Source organism: Eptatretus burgeri, chromosome 6, assembly GCF_056783735.1.
Source record: "Eptatretus burgeri isolate ZD-2024b chromosome 6, Ebu_testis_v1, whole genome shotgun sequence".
Taxonomy (NCBI): domain Eukaryota; kingdom Metazoa; phylum Chordata; class Myxini; order Myxiniformes; family Myxinidae; genus Eptatretus; species Eptatretus burgeri.
Window position 1 is genome coordinate 67,960,183 of NC_140966.1, and position 27,373 is coordinate 67,987,555.

General features: G+C 41.2%; 1 protein-coding gene across 6 annotated transcripts in view; it reads left to right on the forward strand.

Moving 5' to 3' along the window:
* Positions 1-27,373, forward strand: part of LOC147024992 (ELAV-like protein 2) — a 287,153-nt gene that overhangs the window by 18,388 nt on the left and 241,392 nt on the right. The window contains exon 1 of one of the 6 annotated variants that reach the window (XM_085885525.1): positions 26,398-26,804. The exons of 2 other annotated variants lie outside the window; for them this stretch is intronic. The gene's annotated coding sequence lies outside the window, so the exon portion shown is untranslated. Of the gene's footprint in view, positions 1-26,397; positions 26,805-27,373 lie in introns of those variants that run through there. 3 more of the 6 variants (XM_085885523.1, XM_085885520.1, XM_085885519.1) reach the window with 3 other exon arrangements.

Sequence of the window (27,373 nt, forward strand, 5' to 3'; positions counted from 1 at the left end):
GGGTGGTGGCTCGCACTGGTTAGATTTTGGTCAAAATCGGTCAAACGTCAAGGTCACGGTGAGGTCAAACATCCAAAACATTCGATTTTTGATGGTTTGGTACAGAATCATCTTAGAAACTTCTGGTTTGTGTCGCTACCTTCTCAAGAGACAGCTTTTATTAGACAAGGTCAGAGGTCAAGTTGACGATTTCGTAAGTACTAGTCTATGACTGCTTGTTTGTTTGTTTGTGAACAGTATTACGGAAAAAGTCCTGGACGGATTTCAACGAAACTTGGTGGGGGGATTAGGTATGGTCCAAGGATCATGCCATTAGATTTTGGACTTGGTCCAAAGTCCAATATGGCCGCTATGGTGGCCATTTTGAAAAATATTTGAATTTTTGTTTTTGCATTTCGACATGTTTAAAGTGATTTCCAACCCCAAAAAAATTTGTTAGAGAAAAAAAAACAGAAAATTTTGCAACTTTTTTCAGAAAAATTTCGATTTTATTTGAAAAATATTTGAATTTTTTTTTTGCATTTCTTCATGTTTTAAGTGATTTCCAACCCCCCCAAAAAATTTGTTGGAGAAAAAACAAAACAAAATTTTGCTACTTTTTTCAGAAAAATTTCGATTTTATTTGAAAAATAGTCGAATTTTTTTTTGCATTTCTTCATGTTTTAAGTGATTTCCAATGCCCCCCCAAAAAAATTTGTTAGAGAAAAAAAACCCAGAAAATTTTGCAACTTTTTTTTTCAAAAAAATTTCGATTTTATTTGAAAAATATTTGAATAATTATTTTTGCATTTCTACATGTTTTAAGTGATTTCCAACCCCCCCAAAAATTTGTTAGACAAAAAAAACCCAGAAAATTTTGCACCTTTTTTTCCAAAAAAATTTCGATTTTTTTTTTCTTTTTTTCTTTGGCATTTCTACATGCGCGTCAATCTAGTTTAGTTTATTCAATCGTGGTTCAGTAGAGTCTGATCCGTTTTGACCTACAATGAATAGGATATCAGGTTCACTTAAGTGACCCAGCAGTATTGGCGGCGGAGGTTTTGCACTCTACCGAGTGCTCCCCCTCTAGTTCTGTGGTGTTTGTGACATGAACAGACACCCTTGTTTGTATTACTTTTGTTGAATTTATTTTTGCTGTAAAATTGTTAACATCCACCATCGAAGATGGATGGAGGTTACTGTTTTCACCCCTTTCTGTTTGTTTGTTTGTTTGTGAACAGTATTACGGAAAAACTCCTCGACGGATTTCGACGAAACTTGGTGGGGGGGTGAGGTCTGGTCCAAGGATCATGCCATTAGATTTTGGACTTGGTCCAAAATCCAATATGGCCGCTATGGTGGCCAATTTGAAAAAATATTTGAATTTTTTTTTTAGTATTTCTACATGTTTTAAGTGATTTCCAACCCCCCCCCCACCAAAAAAAATTGTTAGAGAAAAAAAAAATTTTGCAACTTTTTTTTCAACAAAAGTTCGATTTTTATTTTTGCATTTCTACATGTTATAAGTGATTTCCAACAAAAAACATGCCAAAATTATAATTGCGGCTGATTTTGAAACTTCAGGTGGATATACCCACGGAAAATCAATTTCTGTCTCAAGGAATCTAGTTATGACGAATGAATTGAGTATGTAAAAGTAAAAGTAAAAGGAAAAGTTGCAAACTACAACTCTGAGCACTGTTGACGTCAAATTGAATGAATAGGATATCACGTTCACTTGAGTGACCTAGCAGTATTGGCGGCGGAGGTTTTGCACTCTACCGAGTGCTCCCCCTCTAGTTTGGAATTGTTTTTATGGAGTGTTCTTTTTCTGGTGTGTTTTGATACTTTTATAATAAAAGCATACAAAAGTCAGTCTCTCCTCTCTCCTCTCTCCTCTCTCCTCTCTCCTCTCTCCTCTCTCCTCTCTCCTCTCTCCTCTCTTCTCTCTTCTCTCTCCCCGTTTATTCATTCCTCTGTTTATTGTATGCAAGGGTTTCTTCACTTTCCCCACTGTCACTTCATACTCTCCATCACCTTGCCCTTCTATGAGCTTTGATCTCGTAGATGGAAAAACGGTGCATCCCACTCATCATCTCGAGGCGAGAATTGCACTCACGCGGTCAGATGTGAATTGGCAATGCCAGTGTAATAATTTTACCCTTTGGGACTGGTCATCTTGGAGTTGGGTGGAAGGGAAGTGGTTTTTGGTGGTTTGTTATTGTGAGTAGCATGACAACCTGTGGCAATAATCACTGCAGTGACTATCTTCTTTCAGGTAAGGCAGTTCACATTGCTTAAGATAATTTTAAGATGCACAATTTTTTATTTTATCACATTTCACAAGATGCATCATTTAAATGAGGACAGTGTGTTCATTGGCACATTCTAATCTGAGCTGCCTTTGTTCACAACCTTGGATAACCTTTGATGCGATGCGTACTATTTCCATCCCTGTCTTTCCCACTCTTGGCCAAAATGCATACGTCATTTTACATGCATGTTTCACAGCACATGCTGGTCCACAAGCACAATAATTGTCATATTTGTGATTCAGAAATGACTTGGCAGGTTTTATTGAAGTAGCATTGAGTGATTAATGTCACATTTCTCCACTTCAGTGTATAAAATGTGAAAAGTTTGCTAATGATCAGATTGTAATAATTTTCCGTTTTTCCTTTGCTTTTGTCGTGGGCTTAACATAGCAACAGAGCAGGGGCGGATGGGGGCGGGGAGGGGGTTGGGGAAATCATTGAAAGTTTGGGCAAATCTCCCCCCTTACCCACAGCTCCTTTAATTAGCCAGGATTTCATTATTTATTTCCCCCAAAATAAACTTGATTCACCCAGTTCAACTATTATCAGAAATGAATACTGTTATGTCATTTTATTTTGCAATGCAAAAATAACAGCCTTTAGGTTTTGTTGATTGACCTGTTTCAGGGCAACCTAATGAACAAGTAAAAGAGATTTAATAGGAAAAGTAAAACAGATTAAAGATAATTAGGTAAGATGGGAAAGGTCAAGGGTGATTTAAACTCATTTGTTCCTCCTCTATTTTCTTGCCTGCGAAAACAACTTCCCCAATCTGTTCAGTCCCATTCTTCCATCCAGGACTTCAAGACAGCTGTTCGATCACCACTACCTCAGATCATCCTGCACCCATACTCATGATCTCTTCTATCCCAAATGACCCCATTCCCAAGCACTCCCCTTTTTCCAGGTTATTGTGATTACTGCCTCTTCTTTCACCTCTTTTTATTTGTTAGTTGTCTGTTGGTTTGTTCCTTTTGATTCATCCCACCTCCTCCCTCGTCTCCTTTCTGTGTTTCATTCATCTTTCACCCCCATGCATCACTCTCCCCTCCCCTTGATCTCTCTCTCTCTCTCACTTCTACTCTGCTGTTGGTATTTTCCCCTTTTAATTTTGTTCCCTTCCATTTTGCTCGAGCTCTTCCACGAGTTTTGATCATGGATGGAAAAAAAACTACACGTCACCATCAAAATAGGTCAAAGAGTCGTTGCGAGTTTAAAAGTCTATACTCTACCTCTTTGGTCGTTCACCTGCGCAGCCATTCACCCAGTAGGATCAGGTCGACTTCTCGGCCAGAGACATGTCACGATCACAATCGCAAATTTCATGACAGGCTGCCATGGGGTGTGTTTTGTGGTCATATGGACATAGCAGAAGCCTCTTCCTTTGGTTTTCAAATGTGGGTTGATGATACACATCGTTTTTTTTTTTAAAACAACATCCGATCTCCTTTTGCAGTCACCATTTTCCATTTCAAACACTTTAACAACAAAACAAAATACTTCCTTTTCGACTCGATTAAACCTCCTGAAAGCACAATGATCTCTAAAGATTACAGAGATTGTCAATACTACTTTAAGAAGAGTAATTTATGTTTAATATAGGTGTTTCCAAGAAGCAAGCTTGTCTGGAGACTGAATTATCAAGGCTTTGCTGCTGTCTCACACAGGCTCAATGGCCATTCTGGCTGTGAATGCTAATGCTGTAGGTAAAGTATCCACCTCTGAGCTATCGAGACTGGGTTCAAATCTCGGCCCAGCTATAAATTGTCACCCTGGTGTATTGCATGCAGGGCGATTCATCAATGTGTGTGCCGTCTTTTGGATGGACATTAAACTAGATGTCCTCTCTGCTAATGTAAGTTGGCGAACGTTAACTATCTCACAGTGTCTTTGAAGAGTAAGGGAGTTATCATCGTCACCCTGAACAAATTGCAAATTCTTGCCTTGATTGTGGGTATTAAGTGGTCTGGTCTTCTTTGAGGTTCTTGGGCACCAGGTTATACTGCTGACTATCTTAGACTGTGGTTGCTGTCTGGCCAACTGTTTCTGAACTCTAACAAAAGTGACCAGGTAACTTGCATGTTTCACGTGAACGGTCTTCTTTGGATACGAAGGGCAATCATCATATTCAAGCCAACTGTAAACGGTTCTTAACTATATTGGTCCTCTGCTTTCGATAAATCAAACTAGAACAGCATTCCATTGAGAGCACATATATACCTCCGCCAGACTGAACAGTTTACATTTAGTATCTCACCGATAGTTCGGATCTGCATCCATAACTTAAACAAAATCTAATCAGCTTGTTCTCGTCACCTATGCAACTCATCCACTAAGTTCCATCGGAATCCCTCCATACCGTTTTGAGATATCATGATATCTATCCTTTTTGGCCCTATCTCTCAATGGAGAATTATTCGTAAAAATGCTTGGGGCATATAAAAGGCTCCTTCATATAGTGACAAATGTGCCATGTGGCAAACAATAGAATTGAAGGAACATTCCATGGCTTGTGGAAAATGCCAAACAATAGAAACAAAAGAAACAACCAAACAAAGTAGGTATGACACCACATTATGATGCCACAACATGACACCACAAACTTCTTATTGGTTATCATCACGACATCTTTTGACATTTTACTTTTGTTGTGGGATTGTGATGGATGAAGAAGGAAAACAAAGAAAAAGAATAACAATGAAGAATGGCACCACATTATGATACCACAATATGACACAACAATCCTCTTCTGGTTTAGCATTATGATATCTTTAGACATTGTTCCATCACAATCCCACAACAGAGTAAAATGTCAAAAGATCCTGTGATTGTAATCCATAAGAGGATTGTGGTGCCATCGTTATGTGGTGTCATTCCTACCATATTTGGTTGTTTTTTGGAGATTTCATCCCTCTATGTTTTTGCATTTTTTTAAATGATTTTTTTCTGTTTAATTAATCTTTTTTTGGGGGGGGTGTATTAAAATGTTTCTAAAGTAAGCAAAATGCAGGTATACAGATCCGTAAGATAATATACATGCACAGTGTACATCACCCACAAAGCTGTATATATCACTGGAATAAGTCTAGAGCACGTGATTCTGGGGCCAAGCAGCCACCATCTTGGAACACCTTCCCTCACGAGAACACTAGAGGTGCAGGAATAGCTGATTGTGATAATCGCTGGACTTGATCTGATTCCATTGACAGGTTGATTCACATTTGTTTCCACTTTTACACTTTTGTTTGTTTTCCTCCGGAGCCTTGAACTCGAGCTATGCAGATGACTGACAAAACTGAGAGTCTGTTTTTTGGAAGTCAGAAGTGTCATGTTGAGTTGGTTTCAGTGCAAGAATAATTGAATTTCAGATCCGCAATATAATGGAATGAAAGAGTGGGGATTGGGGAGGGGGGAGGGGTGGGTTGTTGTTGAAATCACGATGTTCCTCGCGGACGGAGTCCGTAACGATGTTCCTCGCGGACGGAGTCCGTAACGATGTTCCTCGCGGACGGAATCCGTAACGATGTTCCTCGCGGACGGAGCCCAGATATCAGTGAATCTCTTTGCTGGTGATTATAACAACATATGTAAACATAATAAATTAAACACATCAATATAAACATAAACCGAATCAGTGACTCTGATCAGGCAAATATGATAGAGTTGAAACTTCACCGCCGTGAGTCAAACAATCACAGAATAAAAATAATAATAATACCATCATTATACATTTCAAAATCTTGTTTAATATATAAAGAGATCCCTTACTTGTGACAAGTGATGTTTTCAAACAGTTAAGTCACGGTTAATTCAACAGTTAACAGCTGCTCAAGCTCACGACCTTCAGGGCCCAAGCCAGCCACATTAACCACGAAGCCAACACCAGGCTTATCTATGTTATTAAATTGTTTTCATGCTCATCTAAGTTGATTTGGGGGAAGCTTTGGATATGTATTGACAGAATGGTTCTGTCCACTGTCCATTTCCCCCACCCCCTTTTACAATCCTCGCCTGGTTTGGTTGAGTCCACATTTACGTTCGATTTATTTTCTTAATAAAATGATTCATGTTTACATATATATATATATATATATATATATATATATATATATATATATATATATATATATATATATATATATATATATATATATATATATATATATATATATATATATATATATATATATATAAATTTTGTGTTGCGTGCACTAGCCCAGAGACAAAGGAACTTCCTTACGTTGCATTCACCATCATAGTCAGAAATGCTTCAGCAGTTATTGAGGTAGGTCGGGCTCCAGTTTTCCATTGTTTTGAGGGGTGGACAACAAGAATATGAAGTCCAAATTGGAGTTTTAGCGATCTCCCAATGTGGTACTTTCGCGATGTATTCTGGCGTCTTTTTAAGTCTTGGTCGTTCAGAAAACGCTCGAGAATAAAAGGTATGGCTTTTAAATGCTTGTGACTCCACTCTCTAGTAGTTTATAAGCATATCATTGTGTACACATTTGAATGGGTGACCATTTTTTTTCCTTCATAATCCCTCAATATGGAGTACTGTTATACTCCATAATATGTTGGGTGCCCCTTTATATGAATTTTTCTATAGCATGAATTGGTTCCTCCAAAGAACCAAGTAATACTCTAGAAACGAGATTTTTTTAATGTGCCTAATTTTCTAACATCTGGCATTTTCCACAAGCCATGGAATGCCCCATGTTTTCTATTGTTTGCCATATTCCACAAGCCATGGAATATCCCTTCTTTTCTATTGTTTGGCATTTTCCACAAGCCATGGAATATCCCTTCTTTTCTATAGTTTGGCATTTTCCACAAGCCATGGAATGCCCCATGTTTTCTATTGTTTGCCATATTTCAAAAGCCATGGAATATCCCTTCTTTTCTATTGTTTGGCATTTTCCACAAGCCATGGAATGTCCCTTATTTTCTATAGTTTGGCATTTTCCACAAGCCATGGAATGTCCCTTCTTTTCCAGTGTTTGGCATTTTCCACAAGCCATGGAATGTCCCTTCTTTCCCAGTGTTTGGCATTTTCCACAAGCCATGGAATGTCCCTTCTTTTCCAGTGTTTGGCATTTTCCACATGCCATGGAATGTCCCTTCTTTTCCAGTGTTTGGCATTTTCCACAAGCCATGGAATGTCCCTTCTTTTCTATAGTTTGGCATTTTCCACAAGCCATGGAATGTCCTTTCTTTTTATTGTTTGGCATTTTCCACAAGCCATGGAATATCCCTTCTTTTCCAGTGTTTGGCATTTTCCACAAGCCATGGAATATCCCTTCTTTATATTGTTTGGCATTTTCCACAAGGCATGGAATGTCCCTTCTTTTTATTGTTTGGCATTTTCCACAAGCCATGGAATATCCCTTCTTTTCCAGTGTTTGGCATTTTCCACAAGCCATGGAATATCCCTTCTTTTTTTATTGTTTGGCATTTTCCACAAGGCATGGAATGTCCCTTCTTTTTTATTGTTTGGCATTTTCCACAAGCCATGGAATATCCCTTCTTTTCCAGTGTTTGGCATTTTCCACAAGCCATGGAATATCCCTTCTTTTTTTTATTGTTTGGCATTTTCCACAAGCCATGGAATGTCCCTTCTTTTCCAGTGTTTGGCATTTTCCACAAGCCATGGAATATCCCTTCTTTTCCAGTGTTTGGCATTTTCCACAAGCCATGGAATGTCCCTTCTTTTTTATTGTTTGGCATTTTCCACAAGCCATGGAATGTCCCTTCTTTTTTTATTGTTTGGCATTTTCCACAAGCCATGGAACATCCCTTCTTTTCCAGTGTTTGGCATTTTCCACAAGCCATGGAATATCCCTTCTTTTTTTATTGTTTGGCATTTTCCACAAGCCATGGAATGTCCCTTCTTTTCCATTGTTTGGCATTTTCCACAAGCCATGGAATGTCCCTTCTTTTTTTATTGTTTGGCATTTTCCACAAGCCATGGAACATCCCTTCTTTTCCAGTGTTTGGCATTTTCCACAAGCCATGGAATATCCCTTCTTTTTTTATTGTTTGGCATTTTCCACAAGCCATGGAATGTCCCTTCTTTTCCAGTGTTTGGCATTTTCCACAAGCCATGGAATGTCCCTTCTTTTCTATAGTTTGGCATTTCCACAAGCCATGGAATATCCCTTCTTTACCAGTGTTTGGCATTTTCCACAAGCCATGGAATATCCCTTCTTTTTTATTGTTTGGCATTTTCCACAAGCCATGGAATATCCCTTCTCTTTATTGTTTGACATTTTCCACAAGCCATGGAATGTCCCTTCTTTTTATTGTTTGGCATTTTCCACAAGCCATGGAATATCCCTTCTTTTCCAGTGTTTGGCATTTTCCACAAGCCATGGAATATCCCTTCTTTTCCAATGCTTGGCATTTTCCACAAGCCATGGAATGTCCCTTCTTTTTTTATTGTTTGGCATTTTCCACAAGCCATGGAATATCCCTTCTTTTTTTTATTGTTTGGCTTTTTCCACAAGCCATGGAATGTTCCTTCTTTTCCAGTGTTTGGCATTTTCCACAAGCCATGGAATGTCCCTTCTTTTCTATAGTTTGTCATGTGGCACATACCATATAAAGGGGCCTTTTCTATGCCCCTGGTATTTTCCCCAGAATTGGTATGTAATTCATGGTGGTGTCTGATGAGTTGAATGAGTACCTACTTTGTGGATGATGATTAATAAAAATTGAATGAAGTGGTACGTATAGCCTGGTATTGGCGTAATGGTTAGGGTAGCGGCTTGGGATCCAAAAGGTCCTGAGTTCAAGCCCTGATGGCCGCTTGAATTAATACACACCAGGAGGTTGACTCAGCCTGTCATCCTTCCGAGGTCAGCGAAGTGAGTACCAGTGTACTGGGCTCGGTGTATGCCCCGGTTGGAATAGGTGTACCATATCCCTGTGTCATAAGAGGTGACCAGGGTTGTGTCAGGAAGGGCATCTGGTGTAAAACCTATGCCAAATCATGATGCCGATCATACGGATGATCCGCTGTAGCGACCCCTAACGGGAGCAGCCGAAAGAAGAAGAAGAAGAAGAATGAATTGGTATGTACTTTGTGAACAGTTTCTGACTCGTTGAATGGGTACGTAATTTTTGGATGGTTTCTGATTAATTGACTTAGTACATACTTTGTTGATGATGATTAATTGACTTAGTATGTTCTTTGTTGATGATGATTAATTGATCTAGTACCTACTCTGTTGATGATGATTAATTGAATGAATGAGTACGGATAATTGAAGATGACTTATTTGATGCACAAATAAATTGATCTACTAATGCATATTGCATATCCATAAACAATAGATAGAACTGCCCTCGAGTTGAAACCAAGCAGAATTGCATGATGTTTCTGACATTTGTGGATGATGCGTGGATAGTTAAATTTGAGAAAAAAATGAGCGAGTGGTTCGTGCTCCGTCGCCCTGAGCGAGTGGTTCGTGCTCTGTCACTCTGAGCGAGTGGTTCGTGCTCCGTCACCCTGAGCGAGTGGTTCGTGCTCCGTCACCCTGAGTGAGTGGTTCGTGCTCCATCACCCTGAGCGAGTGGTTCGTGCTCCGTCACCCTGAGAGAGTGGTTCGTGCTCCGTCACCCTGAACGAGTTGTTCGTGCTCCACCATTCTGAGTGAGTTGTTCGTGCTCTGACATCCTGAGCGAGTTGTTTGTGCTCTGTCATTCTCAGCGAGTTGTGAAATAACTCACAATTTCCAAGTCATTTGCCTTATTGATGTGTTTTCTAAATTACTGAGCCAATTTTTTTTTCGACCCGTCACACGCAGCTGTTTATAAAGATGAATGTTTGTGAACATATCACTCAAATGTCTATTTTAATGCAACATTGTTTTTTGGTGAAAACTACTCAAGGTTTTTGGGTTGTATACAGTACATACTGTATGTAGTCAGTAATCACACTGACTCCAACTTGCCGCTTCCTGAGAAATTAACAATATCGGCCAGCACTAGTGTGTGTGTGTGTGTGTGTGTGTGTGTGTGTGTGTGTGTGTGTGTGTGTGTGTGTGTGTGTGTGTGTGTGTGTGTGTGTGTTTTGTTCCTAAAGCATAACATCTTCTCTATACTTCTATACATGCACATATATATTACATACATACATACATACATATATATTGTTACGGGGCCGGCGAGTCGACCGTGAGTGCAACCGCTCTGATGGAGCCGCGAGCCAGCTCGACCGATCGCCCGGAATGTAAAGGTCGTCACCCCGAATAACTCCGGAACTGACAGGTCCCCTATCGGACCGATCTTCGCCAATGGTTAGGCCACGTGGGGTTGGGTCGATTGCCAACTTCATTTGACCTAAGTACCCACGTGGTCCGACTACCGGGGAAGTTCACCCTCGGCCAACTTTGTCTGAATCGAGTCGCTATCGCCGACTCGGATCCAGCGTAACCGAGCGGAATTACTAAAGTCGGGCCGGACCAAATGAACAAGTTACGAACACTAATCCTCAAACACACGTCATGTCGAGCCAATGAAAGAAACACAAAACGAGCTGTTACATTCAACAATGGGGATATTTATTAATAATAATGGGGAACTCGGGAACATGTAAGAGCAGATTTAAACCGACTATACGAAATGCAATTCAATCATTTACAGCACACAAAGTACTTAACAGTTCTCTACTTGTTAGACGGGCCCACGTACACACATACGCACACACACCCCAGAAATGGTGGCTGATGCCTGTAATACGGACCAGCTCGGAGGGACAGATGAGCTGAAGCCCAGGACCTATCTGGGAAGTTTCCACCTCGTGTGGTCTTCAAGCTGTTTGGACCAGGCACCAGGATGGGCGAACTGGATCCAATCACCGCGAGCCGCGATCCTTTCCAAGCTCCGGCGGATCCCCTTGTGCTCTGGACCACGTGCTGGTGAGACGAGGCGCCGATCCTTCCCGGAGATGCGTCTCTTCCCCCGAAGAACCACCGACCAAGATGAGGTCAAGGAGTCGCACCAAACCGGGAACCAAGCAGAGACCGCGAAGAGCTCCACACACCAAGAAGAGCCAGCTGAACCAAGATGAGGCCACGAAGCAGGACAACAGCCACCCGAAAAACAACCCCCCGACAAGAACCAACTGCAGCCAAGGAGAGGGTCCCTTTCTTATTCCTCTCTGCCCCGCCTCGCTTCGCTTTGGTGTGACTCATGCGCCCTTGTGCGCTGCCGCCCACAACCGCGGGTGGGGGCTGTTTACCTTGCTGAATCTCGTGACGACCCGTTGAATGTTGAATCACGGGACGGGAGGGTTCTTCTTTGTTGTTCTGACCTAACTATTAAAATAAATCACAGCGCATTCACATAGATTTACCCATTAAACAATGGCAGGCAAGCTATCTATAGAACATGTACTTACCGAGATAACTGAGCTAAAGGATCTGAAGGATGAGTGCGATAATGGTTTCCAGATTCGCTACAATATATATATATATATATATATATATATATATATATATATATATATATATATATATATATATATATATATATATATATATCCCCGGTAGACGACACCGCGTTGGTTGGTGTGCGTCGTGCGGTTTGAGCTGGAGTTTGGGACGTTTGAGTGGAGTTTGAGCACCAACACTGCACAGAGTATGTATATATATATATATATATATATATATATATATATATATATATATATATATATATATATATATATATATATATATATATATATATATATATATATATATATTGTTACAGATCTGGAAACCATATGCATTCAAACATACAGATGTCCCAAGAGTCAGTTCTTCCATTAAGTACATGTGAGACAGGTCCCTTCCTTTTGTCTAGTGGGAGAATCAAAGGTGTGCATTGCGATGTCCATTTAGGTAGGTTATTACATCGAACGACCATCCAACAAACCATCGAATGACCATCCAACGATCATCCAACAGACCATCCAACAACCAACCACGGTACCTTCCAGCGCTTGCAACCCTCGCCTCGCTGGCCACAGCCGTTTCTTTGCGCATCTACAAACGTTCCTTTTCAACGTTGGATCTTCCCCTTGATGAGTCCACACACGTGGGGTGGGGTGGGGGGGCTCCTGGTTTGGCCGAGGCCCCGCCCAGAAAGGGCGGACCCCATGAAGACCCTGTCCAATTGGGGCGGACGGTGACGTCTGTTTCACCGAGCCCCCGCCCCGTTCGGGGAGGTCCATAAAATTACGACACGATCCTCAGAGTGTAAGTTTTTTTGGAGTAGTTCCATTGGTTGGTCTGCGTCGTGCGGTTTGAGCTGGAGTTTGGGACGTTTGAGTGGAGTTCTGCATTTGGCAGGCGTACGTTGGAGTTTTCCTGGGTCCCGTCCGTGACCCTGATCTCCGCCCTGGGACTCTAACTGCTCCACTCAGATTCCTCTACGGGCACGAGCCCCACGCGTGTGACTGTGGGCCGAGCCGCACGACCATTAGCAGGTGCCGCACCGTGGAGCACCCCCTCCCTTCAACGTGCAGATGCCCAAGCGAACTGCGACCCCCAGCTCGTCTCTCCCTCTCTGGCTGCAGGGGTATTTGAATAAATCGTCTGAGTGTGTGGGCCCGTCTTGTAAGTAGAAACTGTATAAGTGTCTTTGAACGTTGTAAATTCTTGCTTGTATATTCCGCGACAAGTCTTGCCCTGTGTCTTCTTTATTGTAAATAAATTACTGCATAATTGTTCCCAGTTCGTTTCCGTCCTTTCTTTCATTGGTCCAGCATAGTTCGGATCTGAGTTTTAGCCGGGTTGTTTTAACCCAATAATCTGTTCATTCGAGCCGGTACGACCTTGGCAGATCTGCTCGCTGCATCCAAACCGGAAAGGTAGTTGGCAGTTGGTAGTCGGTAGGGTGGTCCAGTTCATCAAGGCGTACTGAGGGCGTGATTCCCTGGTAGACGACACCGCGTAGTTAATTAGATAAATTGGTTTGAGACAAAAAGACCCTATGCTACGTGGTGGAGGTATTGGCGTCCACAGTCGGTTGAGCGATTATCCGAATTATCCGAAAACCGTGAGATTATCGAGGGCTGGTACTCTTGTGAAAACTCCCATCAACCAACACATCGACCTACATCCCACATACAAAGCACAACACAATTGATTATAATGTCAACACAAACAGCAGAGTCATTCAAATTGAAAGGAAGCCTTGTGATTGGTTTGGACTTGGACTAATCCATGACGCGAACTTCCCCCAATGGAACTTAATGGTGTTACCATCACAGCACTCTCGACGCCTCTGAGGAAGAGAACGAGTTTGTTCTTGAAACGTTGGGCTTTAAATAAAGAATTTAAATTTGAATTATTTTATTGCTCAGTGTGCTATTTCTTTTACATATATATAAATATATATATATATATATATATATATATATATATATATATATATATATATATATATATATATACATATATACATACATACAGTATATGTGTGGTATATTGGCTTAATGGTTATGGTGGTGGACTTGGGATCATAGAATCCTGAGTTCAAATCCTCCTCAGCTGTTGAATTAATACCAGGTGGGGTTGACTGCCTGTCATCCTTCCAAGGTCTGCAAAATGAGTGCCAGCTTGATGGTATACTCTGTCAGAGTGGCGACCCATCGAGGATTGCACCCAATAGCCAAGGAGACTGCTCAGGCAGCTCCAACACTGCACAGAGTATGGTCCCAATGGATGGAAGGATGGATGGATATATATATATATATATATATATATATATATATATATATATATATATATATGTATATATATATATATATATATATATATATATATATATATATATATATATGTACGCGCGCGAGCGCACACACACACACACACACACACACACACACACACACACACACACACACACACACACACACACACACACACACACACAAACACACATATATATATACTGTATATATTGTTGCGGGCCGGGGTCCGGTGGAGAGAACGACCACTCGGTGGGGGGAACTACGTCGATTCCAACCAGACTCCCCGGAATTGTAGGCCGTCGCTCACTGATATTTCCATGACGCCGCGGGTCGCTCAACCGACCATGGACGCCAATACCTCAACCACGTGGCATAGGGTCCTCCAGTCTAGAAACAGGTTACCTAATTAACCACGCGGTTTCGACTACCAGGGAACCACGCCCTCGGTACGTCTTGCCCGAACCGGATCACTCTGCCAACTACCGACTACCTTTCCGGATCAGATGCATTCGAGTGGCACTGCCCAGGACGTACCAGCTAGAAGGAACGGATTATTGGGAATAAAGACCCGGCTAAACTCAGATTCGAACCATGCTGGACCAATGGAAGAAAAGACAAAGACGAGCTGCGAACATTTCTCCAATTATTTATTTACAATAAGCAGGGAAAAACATGTGGCACAGGAAAAAGGTTTATTGGGTGTGTTACACAGGGGAAGATGAGAGAGGTGTGGTGCGACAATTATGCAAGCAACTTATAAAAGCAGACAGTGCAGACTTGACGTGAGAATAATAAAAGCAACAATCACAACAATAAAGATCTTGCACAGGCTTATCTAACGGACAGGCGCCAACACACTCAGACACACACTCAGACGAAATACACCCAATGAAAAGAAAAGGGTCTTCTGCAGCCAGGGTGGGAGGGAGTTGAGGTCACAGTTTAGGGTACCTGAGCATTCTGGGGAAAGGGATGCTCCGTGGTGCGGCACCTGACAAAGGTCGGGCGGTTCGGTCCACAGCCGCACATGTGGAGATCCCGTCCGTCAAGGAGCTTGAGTGGAGAGAAACGGAGTCCGAGACGAGAAACGGAGCAGTCGACAGGACCAGCAAGAGACCTTGTTGAGGTCGGGTGTGCGTGTACCAGCAGTCGGGTCGTCGAGGCAGGACGTGGTCAGAGCCAAGCAGCGGAACACCTTCACAATGACCCCGTCAATAACAACTGCAACCTTCCAATCCTTCTCCCACTCCAACAAACTCCTTTTCATCCCATACAACTCTACTCTGAGGATTGCTTCGTATTTTATCGATCACGGAGCTAGGGGGTGGAGCCATGGCGAAGCCGACGTCATCGTTCATCCTGATTGGACCGGGCCTTCAGGCCCCAAGGCCCGCCCACACCACGTGTCTGGGTTTGGGAAGGTGGAAGCCGAGATGGAACCGCCACAGAGAACGTCAGGATTCTGACTCGGAAAACGAGACTCTGGGTAGGCGCTCGTCACACTGTGGTAAGCGAGGCGAGGGTACGAGGCAAGCAAGATGAAGGTACTGTGGTTAAAATAAAAGGGGAAATAAAATAAAAGGGGAGAAAATGATTTATTGACCTTACCAAAAGCCCATCGCAATGCACCCCAGTGTTTTCCCACTACGCACAAGAAAGGCATCTATCTGCTCGTATACTAATGGAATAACTGACTTGGGACACCTGTGTGTTTCATGCATATGGCTCCGAGAACCGTAACACTACCCCCCTCCCTTTTGCTAGACTCGACCCGAGTCGTTAGCATTCATGTGGCATCCAGGTGTAGGTTCCCCGAGTATATTTTACCGAAGGATCCCTGAGTGCGACATTTTGAATACATGTCCCCCAAAAAATAACCTAGTACGTTGCGTAACTAAACTAACAGACTCATTTGGACAACTTAACTACATTGCCGGCGCAAAACAAACAACGACGATATACATTTTTAATATGTACACTACCCATGGTCCAGGACCTGTGACTTGAGGAGAGAACACAGTAAAGGCAACATTCGTGGTTGAGGGCAACAGCAGGCAATCGATGATTGGGCAACTTCAGGGCTCTCAATGGGCCTTCGTTTGTTGGTGAATTTTATTTATTTATTGTTCCTGGCTGCTGGAGGCAACTCACCCAAACATGGCAGGCCACACGCCATTTCACAGGCCATTTGAACTGGCCTTTATGCAACAAGGAGATCTCTGGGCTGCCCGTTGCAGTCCCTGGTCCATTTGAACTGGCCTTTATACAACAAGGAACTATCCGGGCTGCCCAATGCAGTCCCCAGTAATGCGGCTGCCTGCAGGGCAGTCCTTGCAAACACTTCCACAAAGATGGTCCTGGTGCACATGGTGAGGTTGAATGACATGGCAATGCAAATAAAGGCATGGGCAGGTATGGCAAATGGAGTCAAGGCAAAGGCATCAAAAAGCATGACATATGCAGACCAGGTAAGGTGCAATAGGTCAGCACATGAAGCTGGCCAGCCTCGGTGTGTTCTTGTGAGGTTGTGGGAGGGAGTGTGGTGGCATTGGCCAGTCTGAAGACTGGCTCGGTCCTTCCCTACAGTCTCCCCCTAACCTATTGCCTATGCCTGTCGTTGTCCATACCCACCCCATTAGCTTGCAACAAAACAAACAACTAATATCGACTTTTTTTTTCGATCATCTCAATAGAGATGACCTTATAACCCCAGTCTCGAAGTTGTCCGCCCGTCCGTCCGTCCACAATCAAACCGAGTGGAGACAAATAACCAATAGTGGAATGGATAGAGGTCGATGAGACATGCACAATGATATAACTTTCAAGGTCGTCCAAGGTCGAGGTCAACGTCAAGAGGTCAAAGTTGCGAAAATCGTCGATTTCAAATCGTATCTCCTCCCTCATTTATCAAGAGAGATCAAATGTTATTGGTGATTCAGATACTACGGACTATTATCTCGAACAACACGAGCCATTTTTTTGAAATTTGCTCTCGTTCCGATTTTATAGCCCTTCAAACTTCGTTCTGATTCCCCGTATGGGCCGTTCATAAAGTACGTACATACAAAAATAAAAGTATTAAATTAAGAACCGGAACTCTCCGAGACAAATATTACATTTGAAGCTTTTGTCAGATTTAACTAAAACAATGGAACACAAGTTTATATGCACACTTACTTTCATTTATGACATTAACATTGTCTTGAATGTCAATTTGTACTTTTATTTTCATAAATGACGTGCTGTGATATTAAAAGAAAAAGGTAAATTACACCGCTAGGGACTGCATTGTCATGGCTTACAAACATCGGTTCATAAGGAACTGCTAGCTTTGCAAGTGATTAGCGATGTATGAGGGGGTGGGTGGGTGGTCACTAGCCTGCATACAGAGGGGGGTGGGTGGTTTTGAAACCCGGAAGTAGAGCGTACGTACTTTATGAACTGCCCCTATTCCAGTCTGGCACAGAGTTACTTTCGACCTCTGGCAGAGATGACCGGCACTCCCGCTCAGGGGTATTTTTTAATTTAAATTTAATAATTACATGTGTGCCTAACCCCCTTATTGTCTTTGTTCGGCTAACTTGTCCAACTGTCTATCCCCAATCCCTAAGATCCCTTTGGAAAGGGTTGCGGAAGAGACAAGTGAATCTGTCTTGAGGCCCAATGCAGCCTCATGGTAGCTCCCACAGGTTTCAGAAATTTCCAAGGTGAGTCCAGCGGCCTAAGAACAGCGAAGGGGTCGATGGTGCGAAGGGGTACACGTTTCCTATCTATCCTACCACTTATTACTCTTTAATCTATCCCTGGGGACTTTCAACATGCCTGTATTTTTAAACTATCGGTTCTCGCAACAATGATTCTCGTCGCCTGTGTTGGGGTTCGTTATTAATTTGGGCCTGGCCCGCAAATTTTCTCTCGTGCTCTTGCACAATTTCATGGCAGGGCAGTGTGGCTCCACTGGCAGGTATACCCATCTGCCAAACTCGATCTTTGGCACCCCCGGGTCGGTGAGGCTGTCTCCGAGCCTCCATCCTCCGTATGAACGTGGGGAATGCCCTTCTTGGCATTTACCCCATCGATGCCCACGTGGAATTTTGGTGCTCCGGGTCCTGTTTCCATGGGCTACCTGTGCCCATTACACTAACTCCGTCGATTGGACCCATGGCCTACTCTGGCCGACTACTTCGGTTCCGGGGTACCCTCTACTCAGTGCGCACATTTCACCAGCCACGCTCCCAGCCAGTCAATAGTCTCCTGCACCCTACAGAAAGGTTTCGTGCCTTCGTTCAACACCAACAACAAACTGACATCCTTTAGGTTAATTTAACTAACCCACTAACTGTTATTATACTAACCCTGGGTTCCCTTGGGTGGGAAGAGGTAACCTGGTAAGTGCTATCAAATACCTTTCCCTTGGGTATGTATATGTGTATATATATATATATATATATATATATATATATATATATATATATATATATATATATATATATGTATATATGTATGTATGTATGTATGTATGTATGTATACATATATGTATGTATGTATACATATATATGTATGTATGTATACATATATATGTATGTATGTATACATATATATGTATGTATGTATACATATATATGTATGTATACATATATATGTATGTATGTATACATATATATGTATATATGTATATATATATATATATATGTATGTATGTATATATATATGTATGTATGTATATATATATATATATGTATGTATGTATATATATATGTATGTATGTATATATATATATATATATATATATATGTATGTATGTATATATATATATATGTATGTATGTATATATATATATATGTATGTATGTATATATATATATATGTATGTATGTATACATATATATGTATGTATGTATACATATGTATGTATGTATACATATGTATGTATGTATGTATACATATGTATGTATGTATACATATATATGTATGTATGTATACATATATATGTATGTATACATATATATGTATGTATGTATACATATATATGTATGTATGTATACATATATATGTATGTATGTATATATGTATGTATGTATATATATATATATATATATATATATATATATATATATATATATATATATATATATATATATATATATATCGAGATATAAAGACATATTCCAAATGTTTGACCAGCTTGTGAATTTACAAGGTGTGAAGACAGGGAGGAGGCTACTGCCTGTCGATCTGAAGGATGAGGGATGTCAGAGCAGGGTATGGAATCATCAGCAAAGAGATAAAATAGATTTGTCTGATCTGGAGAGGTTGCTTTTTTTTTTCCTTTTCATTCTGGATTTTAAATGACCCTGTACGATGAATACTTTTGTTTGATTTGACAAGTTTTTTGTGCTGTTATGTTTATGGAGGAGGGAGTTAGTTATATCATTTTAAGCATAGACCCTCGTTTTTGTTACTAATCTATATATTAATACTGAAGGACCAATTTTGTTCTCCTCCGAGCGGTCACGTCACGTTTTTCTCGGTACTGTGACCTGAGAAGTTTTGACATGGTGTACGTCAAAGCAGACACGTGCACAAATCAGGGGACTTCTTCACAAGGAGTAGTGTACACCAAAAATGTCGTGTACAAGGACGTTTTGTAGGCCTCATTAGGTAAGGCCATGGAGTACATCGACTGGGATCCGGCTCTGACAAGAGCCGCCACTGGTGGTCATATTGGGCTCATGGAACGGAATCCGTCTGTGACGGGGTTTCGGCTAGTTTCAGATTATTACCCTCGTCGAAGTAGATGGTATTGCATTTCTTTCTTTCTTTGTTCATTTGTCCACACAGAACTTTCGTGTTTTTCTCCGCAACTGCTTGTCAAATTGAGACTAAATTTTCACCATTGGTGTGACTGCTCATATTGAAAAGAATGGAAAAAACTTTGGACCTCTGTATCTGGAACTGCACCAAGTAAAAAATTGAAACCTGGCACATAGCAAGGACTCCTCATGGGGTTTGAGTTTGATGTTTTTATGACGCCATAAGTGCGTTCGTTATGACATCACAATTGCATGTGTATAACGCTATATCTGATCAGTATAAAAAATTTTGAGGGTCATCTCGGGATAAAATGGTCCACAGAAAACAAAATTGGTGATGTCATTGGTCATCTGATTCGGCAGCCATATTGTTTTTAAAATAAAAACCTTCAACAATCTTTTTCTTTGAAATTGCTGAACAGATCAAGGCAAAACTTTGCACATGTGACCACCTATCCATGAGGATCAAAAGTTTCACACATATGATGTCATAGGGCACATGCTTTGGCAGCCATATTGGATTTACCCTAAAACATCTTCTCCAGAACAGCTGGATCAATTGAGGGGAAAGCTTCACAAAAATGTTCCCCAAGGCATGCGTGTACAAGGTTGTTAATGAATAATTGATAATTCACAAATTTCAACTTGATCGGACACATGGTCTGGCAGCCAGAATGATTTTATTTTTTGATATGGGTTTTTTTTTTTAAAGGCTCACTTGGCTGTGCCTGGATGGTTTTGAGATAGAGGAGTAGCAGCTGAAATGTGCAGTAGGTTCCTCCTGATGACTTCATCTTTGCTTTTTTGCTTGTTTGGATTCCTTCTGATTACTCCGATGCAGGCCTGTTCCTATTTGGTCTTCTATTTGATTTGAATTTAATGTATTTTAATCCCATTCTGAATTCAATTGAATAATAAAATAAAATAAAAACATCATGGGTCAGGGTCAGGTGTCAAATCAAAGCGGGGTTGCATCAAAGTGGGACATCTTGGTACCCAGTCATCACTGCCAGTTGTTATAAAGTCGCAGTTCTAATTATGTCTCTTATTAATTACATAACACACCAGTACACAAGTGCCACACTAAATACACCACACTTAAGTCCACAAACACCACACCACACACCACCAAAACAAGTCCTGGTGAAGGTCTACAATGTCTGATTGCTCTTTTTCTTGTTTTGTATGTATTAAGGGCACTTGGATAAAGATAATTGTCTGGTGTATGGCCCATGTGAGAGAAGGGCATTGCCCATTTTAGATGAGAGAGGTTAGGACTGTCCTTTCACATGTCTCATGTTGAAACAGGAAGCAGTGGAGAGAGAGAGACAGAGACAGAGACAGAGACACAGACTCCTCGGCTGTCCCACACATCAATGCCCCCCTTCTCTCGCTTGGTCAAGTGAGAAGAGGAGGAAGCACTGACCCTATGACGTCTCACCAGAGAGAGGCATTGCTGCCTCTGAGTGATAGAGAGCAAGGCAGCATGAAATTACACCATGCTGGCAGCCACGCCACCAATATATTTCTTCAGCATGCATGTTTGTCATTTTATCCCATCTTTCCCACACCCACGATTCGGACTATCAACAACTCCTGGAGTATTCAATTAGTGTTAATGCTAATATTGTTAACCGACATGGTTTGCATCATATTCAGAATACGGGGACACACCACACCGCTCTAGTGTGATCCCCATTTTATTTGGTCATCCGCGATTGGATCTCTCCGTGTTCCATCTCCGTAACAGATGCAGTTGTGGTTGAGTAGTTGACTCGGATTGCCGTACTTGTGACACTTTCTCTTTCTGTAAAACTCTCACCATTAGGGTAAGAAACATGTGGGTTTTTTTCAGAATATTTGCTATATTTTTGCCATCCTGAGAACAAAGTCTTGCAGGAAAACACACCGTCTGAATGTCTACCTTTGTGATAAGGTTTGTGAAAAGGCTTCCATACTGCTATTACACTGGAATAAATCCTCTGGAAATGTGTGCTTGGTCCATTTATTATCCAATCAATGAGAATGAACTGGTGTAAAGTACAGAGTTTACAAATCTTTTTGTTTTGAGTCAAAAGGAGGTTATTTTGATGAAAGTGTATTTTCAAAAACAGTGAATTGAAAATGTTGCATTTTTGGTTCTAATATATTAACTATTCTTTACTCTATTGATAGAACAAATAAAATTAATGTTACATACAGCCTTTATCAGTTTCCCTGAAATGCGTTTGCTTCGAAGCTTTTGAATGACTCTTCAATGTGGTGTTCCATGATAACTACTACTACTACTACTACTACTACTACTACTACTACTACTACTACTACTACTACTACTACTACTACTACTACTACTACTGTAATTGTTCCCACCTTCTTAAATTGTTCAGATAAAGTTTTGGATCAAGCCTTTTAAGAACCCGTTGAACAGGCCTGATGTTCAACTGAAAGTAATTTTGAGCATTAATTAGTCATTTCTTTAGGGTGCTGGTGATAACTCACCTACTCTTCATGAAAGACTCCATGGGATCTTCAGCATTCAATAACAAATGCTAGCCGATTGGACTACAAACTTAATGTCCATTCAAGGGACCGTGCATCTTGTGATGCTATGTATGCACCTGCCTGTGAAGTCTCAATCCGATAATTTATAGTCGGGTTACGAATAAAACCCAGACAACACAGCTCAAAGGTAAGTCTGCAACCTGTGCACCATCATGTCAGGGTACATATATATATATATATATATATATATATATATATATATATATATATATATATATATATATATATATATATATATATATATATATATATATATATATATATAGAGGTGATGGGTGGGTACGGTCTCAACAAGAGAAATGTGGAAGGGCAAATGGTGGTAGAGTTTGCAAAAAGAATGGAAATGGCAGTGGTAAATACGTATTTCAAGAAGAAGGAGGAACACAGGGTGACATACAAGAGTGGAGGAAAGTGCACACAGGTGGATTACATCTTAAGTAGGAGATGCAACCTGAAAGAGATTAGTGACTGTAAGGTTGTGGCAGGGGAGAGTGTAGCTCGACAGCATCGATTGGTGGTCTGTAGGATGACTTTAGAGGTGAGGTTGAGGAAGAGAGTGAGGGCTGAACCAAGGACCAGATGGTCGAAGCTGAAGGAGGAAGACTGTTGCGTGAAATTTAGGGAGGAGGTGAGACAGGCGTTGGATGGTGGTAAAGATGGGTGGGATGATTGGGCAACGACAGCAGAAGTTGTGAGGGAGATAGCTAGGAAGGTACTTGGTGTGACATCTGGACAGAGGAAGGAAGATAAGGAGACTTGGTGGTGGAATGAGGAAGTACAGGAAAGTATAAGGGAGAAGGGGTTAGCGAAAAAGAAGTGGGATAGTCAGAGAGATGAAGAAAGTCGGCAGGAGTACAAGGAGTGGCGGCGAAAGGCAAAAAGAGAGGTGGCTAAAGCCAAAGAAAAGGCATATGACGAGCTGTATGAGAAGTTGGATACAAAAGAAGGGGAAAAGGATTTATACAGATTGGCAAAACAGAGGGACTGAGCTGGGAAGGATGTGCTGCAGGTTAGGGTGATAAAGGACGCAAATGGGAATGTGCTGACGAGCGAGGAGAGTGTGTTGAGAAGGTGGATGGAGTACTTTGAAGAGCTGATGAATGAAGAAAATGAGAGAGAGAGAAGGTTGGACGAGGTGGAGATAGTGAATCTGGAAGTGGGGTGGATCAGTAAGGATGAAGTGAGGACTGCTATGAAGAAGATGAAAAGTGGAAAGGCGGTTGGCCCAGATGGTATACCAGTGGAGGCATGGAAGTGCTTAGGAGAGATGGCAGTGGGGTTGTTAACCAGATTGTTTAATAAAGTCTTGGAAAGTGAGAGGATGCCGGAGGAGTGGAGATCAAGTGTACTGGTTCCGATTTTCACGATTAAGGGTGATGTGCAGAGCTGTGAAAATTACAGAGGGATAAAGTTGTTAAGCCACACCATGAAGGTGTGGGAAAGAGTAGTGGAAGCTCGGTTGAGAGGAGAGGTGAAGATCTGTGAGCAGCAATATGGGTTTATGCCAGGAAAGAGCACCACTGATGCAATGTTTGCTTTGAGAATGTTGATGGAGAAGTATAGGGAAGGCCAGAAGGAGTTACATTGTGTGTTTGTGGACTTAGAGAAAGCTTATGATAGGGTGCCAAGAGAGGAGTTGTGGCATTGTATGAGGAAGTCGGGAGTGGTGGAGAAGTATGTGAGGATCGTGCAGGATATGTATGAGGACAGTGTGACAGCGGTGAGGTGTGCGGTTGGAATGACGGACCGGTTTAAGGTAAAAGTGCGATTGCACCAAGGATCGACTCTGAGCCCTTTCCTGTTTGCAATGGTGATGGACAGGTTGACGGACGAGATCAGACTGGAGTCTCCATGGACTATGATGTTCGCGGATGACATCATGATCTGTAGGGAGTGTAGGGAGCAGGCTGAGGCGAGCCTCGAGATGTGGAGGTACGCACTGGAGAGAAGGGGAATGATAGTCAGTAGGAGTAAGACTGAGTACATGTGCGTAAATGAGAGGGAGGGTGGTGGTATGGTGCGGTTGCAAGGAGTTGAGGTGGAGAAGGTGGATTGCTTTAAATACTTGGGATCAACTGTCCAAAGTAACGGAGAGTGTCGGAGAGAAGTGAAAAAGAGAGTGCAGGCAGGATGGAGTGGGTGGAGAAGAGTTGCAGGAGTGATTTGTGACAGAAGGGTAGCTGCAAGAGTGAAGGGGAAAGTATAAAAGACGGTAGTGAGACCAGCTATGTTGTATGGTTTGGAGGCGGTGGCACTTACAAAAAGACAGGAAGCGGAGCTGGAGGTGGCAGAGTTAAAGATGCTGCGATTCTCGTTTGGAGTGACGAGGATGGATAGGATAAGAAATGAGTATATTAGAGGGACGGCGCAGGTAGGACGGTTTGGAGACAAAGTGAGAGAGGCGAGATTGAGTTGGTTTGGACATGTGCACAGGAGGGAAACGGAGTATATCGGGAGAAGGATGTTGATGATGGAGCCGCCAGGCAGGAGGAGAAGAGGAAGGCCAAAGAAGAGGTTCATGGATTCGGTGAGGGTGGACATGCGGGTGGTTGGAGTGTCAATGGAAGATGTGGAGGATAGAGCGAAATGGAGACGGTTGATCCGCTGTGGCGACCCCTAAACGGGAGCAATCCGAAAGAGGAAGATATATATATATACATACACACACACACACACACACACACACCCATACACGATCCTAGGGAATTATTTTTCATCATCAGTGCTACACTTGCATCTCCATTAGTTTCACTAGAAAAGCAGGTAACCATATGAATGGAGGTTCTGAAATAACATGGTGTAGAGTGTGATCCCTTCCACAGTTAAATTTTCCTAATTCCTGCCATACTTCAGTTATAAGACACTTTATCCAAAGTTGGTGGCAAATATTTGTGAAACCAAATCAACAAGATATTTTTGTTAAATCAGTTTATTTTGATGGTTTATCTTACTTCAATATGTGCATTTATAATGTGTTTTTGTAAGTTAACCACTCCAGTTAATTGCAAACAGGTTGTTCATTTCACATATACATGAGCCGATAATTATCGTACACAATGTTTGATGAATTATCTATCTATACTTCGACGATCATGTAGCTCAATTGGAACAGACAACTACCACATAGATGAAAAGGAGAGGAGAGATCCTTCATTTCTAAGATATTGTTCGAAATTTGGGGAGAGACAGAGAACTCTTAAGGCAGTATAAAATGCAATTATTAAAATTTATTGCATTTGCGTATGTTGACTGTGGGTTATTCCATCTACGCCTGAACGAAAAACAATTATTTCAGATTAAATATATGAATAATAAGAGGAAGAAGAATAATGGGACGAGGAAGAAGAACACAGAATATTTTTTATGTTTACCATTTCGGTTTCTTATTTGCTCATGAAAAATAAAACTACTGTTTCATCCTTTAACTGCAGACCATGTTTGCTGACGTACCTCCAGGCATGGAATATATTGTAGAAATATCAATGGTGTGTTAAATGCTTTCAGACTTATAACACCTTCACATCTGTATGCGCTTTGAACCGCCTGCTTAGCAGAACCACGAGAGTCGAGAAACCACACGTCATATTCACTGAAGGAATGAATGAAGAATATATATATATATATATATATATATATATATATATATATATATATATATATATATATATATATGTATGAATGTATATTGTATACATATATAAATATGAACATAGACACACATTCATACATAGCGTAAAGCCATCTGGTGTATGCTTAATACTGTTCCATGAATATATACGTACATACATACATACATACATACATACATACATACATATATACCATAGCATGAAGCCCTGTGCTGTATAATTAATATTGTTCCACTATGATATATATATATATATATATATATGAATGAAGAATGAATGACTATTTCTCAGTTGGCACTGTTATTTATGCCTCTGACAGTAATATTTGAGTCCCTCGCCTGCGTAGATGTGTGGTGAGCTGAGCTGCGTATAAATGAGGGTTACTATAGCCAAACGTGACCGTCTCTCGCAAGCAACCAAAGCGCAGATAGGGCGGCAATCTCTCTCGGCCTTCCACGGGCAGCCATTTCTGCGTTGCTTACGCCTCAGCCTGTTCTGTGTGCCCCTTCCAAAACGCTGCGGCGGATCGAGGAAGTGTTAGGGGGGTTCATTTATTTATTTATTTTTTAACAAAAAGCAGCGCCATTTGCCTGCTCGCTGTTACCTTTCAACTGCAAGGGGCCATCGGTGATATTTTCTCCTCCGCCAAACAACTTCTCGCCTTTTTGCAGCAATCATAGATCGACAACGTCTCCGAGGAGGAGGCGAAGGTGAGCAGCTTTGCGTGGACAGCTCCTGGTGCTGAACGTTCGTTCCGCGGCCTGTAAGTGTGCGGGCCATGCTGGTCCTTTGTGTGTGTATATATTTCTACTATATATGCATATGTATATATATGCATATGTATATATATATATATATATATATGCATATGTATATATATATATATATATATATATATATATATATATATATATATATATATATATATATATATATATATATATATATATATATACATGTGTGTGTGTGTATAAGTGTGTTTGTGTGTATTTCTTCAAAACTGAACAGCAACATCGTGTCCTTCTCGCGACACATGTGTTGTTAGCGCGTATCCTGGAGAGGATTTTCTTGGCTTGGGAAGAGGTAACCTGGTTAAGTGCTATCACAAATATTATTGTACAGGTTACATTGCCTTACGATATTTAACTATTTGGATATATATATATATATATATATATATATATATATATATATATATATATATATATATATATATATATACATATATATGAGATACTGTATATAGTTGATACACTATATTAGCCTCAGCATAGCTACACGGCACCACTCATATCGCAGTCAGTGAATGCACACGCCTAAAGCAACCAGTCA